The 6,789-nt window shown below is 37.8% G+C and overlaps 1 pseudogene; it reads left to right on the plus strand.

Moving 5' to 3' along the window:
* Positions 1 to 2,698: 2,698 nt before the first annotated feature.
* On the plus strand, positions 2,699 to 6,083 carry LOC101605535 (annotated as a pseudogene).
* The last annotated feature ends 706 nt before the right edge of the window (positions 6,084 to 6,789 follow it).

Below are 6,789 nucleotides of genomic sequence, written 5' to 3' on the forward strand. Positions count from 1 at the left end.
TTAGAGATCTGTTTCTTTGTTTATATCAGCATAGCCTGCACATATACTCAGAAATCAGTTTAGTGGAGAAGAAAGAACTTTGTACTTGAAAATAGTAAATTACTTTTTGAAGAATGTATCTAATTCTTGTACCATTAATAAATGCTATCCTTTTAATAATATATCAGTTAGAAGTTACATAATAGTTTTGAATATCGTACCATAAAGCTAAAAATCTCCTTTCAACCTACACACAGATTCCATGATCACATATTACTCTATCCATCCATATGGTTATAAAGCCAGCTGGCCATCTCTTTAGCAAAGTACTGTTTGCTCTAGGAACTCCTCAGTTCTGCCTTCACACTGTTGCTAATTAAGAATAATTCTAAGGGGCACGAACAAGAGTGAGCAATGGAGTACATATCATGAAAACAGAGTGGGTGGTATTTGAGAAAGAAACCCACAGAGGAGGTGATAGGGACAGTGAAGTAAAGTGGTGGTGGGGTAAATTTTTATATGACTCTACTGTTCACTTATAGACTTCCTGAGACAAATCTATCCAGCCCTTGACTTGTCTTATGTGAATAATGTAAAAACTACTAGTGGTTTTCAGTATATAATGGAACAGATCTCTAGCTGTAGTGGCATTTAGGTAAGGATGGGAGCTACTTAACATAATCTATTTCTGCCTCCTGTGCCTGTGGCAGGCATTCCTAATTGATCTCTCCTACCACATCTGGTGACAATTCATCTCAAGACAGCTATTACTAATCAGCTGGAGTTGACATGTTATATGAAACTTTGATTCCATTCATATATTTGGAGGGGAATAAAAGAGAAAATGTTAAGTATATAGAATGGGAGAAGCAAGAAAAAAACTCAGGATTTCCTAGTGAATTAGAATATTGTTCTTTCTCTATGCTGATGAAGTTGGAGTTGTGGCAAAGGGAAGATAAGGGAATGAGTAGGGAAATTACTCCATTAATCTTTTTACCTAAAGAAAAATTTTACACAAATCCCAAGTTACCAGTTTTGCTATTGCTGTGATGGTGGTCCAGGGAGGCTAGACTTTGACCATGGGTTGCTCTGCTAACACTAAACTAACTTAACAGATATGCCTTAAGCAACCAACATTATACATACTAGGTACAAACTCCTGCTATACTATACTTTATGGTGTAAACAAAAGAGGAATCTTTCATGTATTTTATGCCTGTGATGTTCCAGGCCTTATGCCAACTAAGTAACATCAGTTATTTTATTTAAATTCCCAAGCATCTTTGGGCTGAGTAATGTCCTCAGCTTTATAAAGGAAGAGACCCAGGGGAAGTTAAAACACTTGCCAAGAGTCAAACAGCTACCAGTTGAGGCACAATATTATACAAAATGGATAGCCTTTTGCAATGTGCTGTCTCATGTGGCCACCAGCTCATGCCCTTTTCCATCATACCTCAGGATCCACTCACTGTAAGCATCAAGACAGGAAGAGAATCAACACCTGCCCCTTAATGATGTCTGTTTCCTTTTTTTTTTTCTTAGTTTGTTTTTAGATATGAAAAAGCCTTGAATTTTCCCCTCAAAAATTGTCTGTTGAGGGCTTAGTGGTTAAGCACTTTCCTGTGAAGCCTAAGGACCCTGGTTCGAGGCTTGATTCTCCAGGACCCACGTTAGCCAGATGCACAAGGGGGCGCACGCATCTGGAGTTCGTTTGCAGTGGCTGGAGGCCCTGGCGTGCCTATTCTCTCTCCCTCTGTCTATCTGCCTCTTTCTCTCTCTGCCTAACACTCTCAAATAAATAAAAATTTTTAAAAATATATTAAAAATATTTGAAAAATATTGACTGTTGAGCTTTATTCTGAATATTGTTTTAGAAATTTAGAGACAGAACATGATGAGATCACACATCATTCTTTCTAAAAATAGATTAAAATTATATATTAATTTTTCTAAAAGCAATGATGCTATCACTTTAATAGAGCATCTTTGTTTAAAGGATTGATTTTTTTTTTTTTTTTTCGAGGTAGGGTCTCACTCTAGCCAAGGCTGAGCTGGAATTCACTATGTAGTCTTAGGGTGGCCTCAAACTCACAGCAACCCACCTACCTCTGCCTCCCTTATGGAATTAAAGGCATGTGCGACCATGCCTGGCTGACCACATTTTTTAAAGTACAAATTAAATTGGAGAAAGAAGCATGAGAGGAGTATGAAGATTGAATCACTGCAGGACAAAAGAATGGGACACTGCTTGAATGAAATTTTGTACTCTGTTTTCTAAGATGACACTTAGATGGTAGAACTCTTCCCAGTAAACATTCTATCATTATTTTTCACTTGAAATATAATGTCTGCTGCCCCTCATATCTGTTTTTAGCTTGGGGTGCAAACACAGATATTCGAGTTTAGCCTCGAGCAACATGGAAAAAATGGAATCAAATTTTCTCTAGATCTCTGTGTCACTAGTGGCCAACAGCAGGGAGTTGAAGTATAATGGTTCTAAAGCTATGAACAGCATTGCTGCTCTTCATGAGGGTGGAGAGCAGCTGTAACAATGATTGACATTTTCTGTGAAATAGACTTTCACTGTCAGTCACTTAAATATGATTCATTAATCATACTATAAGCATTTGACAGCTAACTGACAATAACAGATTCTCCCCTGAGAAAGCTATATAGAAACCTAAGGGAAGCTTATTAATGTTGATACTGTTTAAGCTACATGGTATGCATCATACAGAAGGCAGATCGCTTCCTGACACCCAACATAATTAATTCCAGCAGACCTTCCCACCACAATGTGTGGTATGTGGCTCCTGATGCCTTCCCAATTACAGAAGATTGATTGGCTTTTACAAAAAATTCTTTTTACAAAGGAAGAAAAATAGAAGGGAAAACACTTCTGAATCTAAATTAAACAAATTATTCAAAATAGACTTTTCTTGAAAAAATATGATTTCAGCATTTTGAGCACTTCAGTAGATGAAGAAATCGTACCAGGTCAGTTTCAGTTCACCAACTCCCTCACAATGGGACAGAGTTCAAGCCTTCTTAAGTAAAGGCTAATGCTCTCCCCAACCAGTGGATCCCCCATCTGATCACTTTATTTTCTGAGATGGTTAAAAAAAAATGACTAAATACCAAATTTAAAATGAAGCAGAAGGTAAAAAGATGAGGGTATAACAATAAAGACACATCAAGCCATGTCATCACTCTGCTCTGGAACTGATGGAGCATTCTGACACTCACCAACACAGTATTACTTCACAAATCCCAGAGCGACGGCTACATGATGCATGGTGACCTGCCTTTTCTCCCCTACTTTTCCTGTGTATCTTTCCTTTGTCTCCTTGTTCCCATTCTTCCCTCACTACCTCCCTTTCCCTTCTCTCCATCTCTATCCTTCTGGTTCTGTTTTTTATTAATATTTTATTTATTTATTTATTTATTTATTTATTTATTTATTTATTTATTTATTTATTAAGAGAGAATGAATGAATATGAACTCACCAGGGCCTCTAGCCACTGCAAATGTACTCCAGATACATGCAACACCTTGTACATCTGGCTTATATGGGTATGGGGGAATTGAACTTGGGTCCTTAGGCTTTGCAGATAAATACCTTAACTGCTAAGCCCTTTATCCAACTGCTGTATTTTAAAGTACATTCTAATGAGTCATGGAGTCGAAAAATTAGTGTAAATCCCATGTTTCAGGTTTTTCTATTCAATAGCTAAGAATGAGTTAAGTATCTCTAAAGTGTTGACATTTATTTCCCTATTCCTAAGAATGTTATAAAGTAAATGAGCTCATAGACATGGAAAAGTCTACTGATAAATTAATATTTGATATCAGGATTAATTTTTAGATTGTAGGATTATAACTACAGGTGTGTGTGTGTGTGTGTAATTGATTTTCAATACCTGTAATCTAGTCACAACTTGAGTAATGTATAAAACCCAAAATAAACAAACAAAAACAAAACAACAATAACCCGACCACTTAACTGGCTTTCCTAAACCAAAACATATCTTCTGGAATTTTGGCTGTTCTTAATGTTGTTGCTTGCTTTCAATGACACTATTAAATTGAAAATTTAATTTATCTTCATCTTGCTGACTCAGTAGTCTAACAATTTATTCCAAAATTTATATTAAATATGTTTACCATCATTGTAAATATTTATTGATCTTTGTATGTTAATATGATAGAGAAGAGATACACCTACAGGAAATGATACTGATGTCACTCATTAGCTCATTCAGTGAACCTCAAAGCATATGTTATAACTATATATATATGTATATATATATATACATATATATACATGCAAACACACACACACACACACACACACACACAGAGAGAGAGAGAGAGAGAGAGAGAGAAATAGAGAGGGAGAGAGAGAGAGAAAGGCAGTTTCCTTAAGGGATTTAATGACAATGAGACAGAATAATAAGAGTAATCATTAAATGATCAAAACTGTTACAAGTTGAAGTTATTATTTTGAAATCTAAAAATTAGTCTTTATGGAATCATATAGGGGTACAGATAATTCCAGATGCCTTATAGAATTTACTTTTACATCATTAGTCCTTTTGTGCTTTATATTATGTACATTTCAGGGCTTGATATGTGTTTTCATTTCATCAGCTTAAACTAACCTAGTGATATTTTTTCCTGAATAAAGTGGCTTAATATGTCCAGCTCCTCCCCTCAGCCCAAAGACAACACAGAACAGAGATGAAGATGGTAAGTATCTGGTGAGTATTGTTTCTGAGCAGCGGATTCTCATTATACTTAGCCCGTTTCCCTTAGGTACAGGAAATATAGGTCAAGTCCTATTTTCATGGCCTTATTAAATTACAACTTCAGGTAGCATTATTAAGCACCCACAACATTGTTTCAAAAGTATCGTTCACAAAGTGTTTTTAAGAAGCCACTTTTCCCCATATTTTACAGAATTATTTGCTTCCAAATGTCAGACCATTTAACCTATTCTGTTTTAAGCATTTGTACCCTGCTAATTAAAAAGCTAGCCTTTTGGCTCTAAATTTCTTTCATAGTGAGCATCTGTTTTTCCCCATTGTTGTATAGTTTAACTCAAAATGCCAATCAGTGATGATTGATCACACATTCCGACAACAGCCTAGCCCCTGATTCTGTACTCCACCTGCATTTGCCATTTTGATTAATGAACATAAATCAGGGGTGACAATTCATATTTGCAAGTGTATGGAGTGATTAGAAATGCCACATGTTAGTAAGATCCAGGTTTTCTTTCTTCTATTACAATGGCATGAAAACAAATACACTCCCCCAGAGAACCCTATGCCCATCAGCAGGGAATATCTACAATGTGAAAATAAAAAAACGCGTGCTGCCCGGCCCTGTTTTCATTATTTCCATCTCCTGAAAGATCTTTACATTTCAATATAGCAGACACATGACATGATTCTGAAATATCATTTCTCAGTTTACACAAGCCTTTGCTATTAATGCTCAAAAAGGCAACTTACTACACTGCCAGATAATGAAGTCATAATAATCGTTGTATGTAAGAGAATAACAAACATGGTTTGGTAAAGCCAGGCGCTCCAGCAAGGAGCGGTGTGGGTTACCGGTAGTCGGGCGGTGGGGGGTTACCAGTGCCGGGGAAGCGTGTCTTGGGGTCCGCGGGAAGCACTCCCCGCAAGGGCGAGGCCACTGCATAGCCAGCAGGAGTTCATCAGAGCTCTGGCAGCCTTCCTCAAGAAGTGCGGGAAGCTGAAAGATCCCTAATGGGAGAACACAGTCAAGCTGGCCAAACATAGAGAGCTTGCTCCCTATGGGGAAAATTGGTTCCACACGCGAGCTGCTTCCACAGCGCGACACTTGTACCTGCGTGGCGGCTCCATGACAAAGATCAGTGGAGGAGGCAGAGAAACCAAGTCATGCCCAGCCACTTCAGTCGAGGCTCTGAGTATGACCCACCGGATCCTGCAAGCCCTGCAAGGGCTGAAAATGGTGGAAAAGGACCAAGATGGGGGCGGCAAACTAACACCTCAGGGAAAGAGACCTGGGGAGAATTGCCAGACAGGTGGCAGCTACCAACAAGAAACATTAAAACAAGGATGCTGGGTCAATAAATTGTTTCATTAGTTTAAAAAAAAAAAAAGTTTAGGTAAATTTTCTTAATTCACATACACAATAAAAATCAAGGATTTGATTAACTGATCATGGTGCCTCATATCTGTAATTCTAATATTATTAAAGAAGAGGCAAGAGGATCAGAAGTTCAGGGTCATTCTAGGCTACATAGCAAGTTTGTGTTTACTCAGGGATATATGGTTCTCTCTTCTCTCCTCTTCCCTCTCTCCATAGATATGCAAGCAGGCATTGAGGGCAGGAAAGAATGAGGTCTGTAAGGAAACTTACCCTGCAACTTAAACACAGGGCATATCTCAGAGATGGGTAAAACAGCACAGAATGAAACTAGTGGGGGACTTGTGTATCTGGGAGCTTAGACATTATGCTGTAAATATAAGATAGTTATCAGCTGAGGAGGTGGCTTAGAGATTAAAGGTGCTTGCTTGCAAAGCCTGCTGGCCTGGGTTTGATTCCACAGTACCCACTAAAGCCAGATGCACACAGTGACTCATGCATTTGGAATTCTTTGACAATGGCAAGAGGAAGAGGCTCTGGCACACCCATGCTCTCTTCCCCCTCTCTATTTTTCAAAAAATAAATAAAAATATTTTGAAAATAACTTTAAAATAAGTGGCTTACTTCATTGAAGAAAAACTATTCTTAATTAAGAAAGCATTTACACG

Source organism: Jaculus jaculus, chromosome 6 (assembly GCF_020740685.1).
Source record: "Jaculus jaculus isolate mJacJac1 chromosome 6, mJacJac1.mat.Y.cur, whole genome shotgun sequence".
Lineage (NCBI taxonomy): Eukaryota > Metazoa > Chordata > Mammalia > Rodentia > Dipodidae > Jaculus > Jaculus jaculus.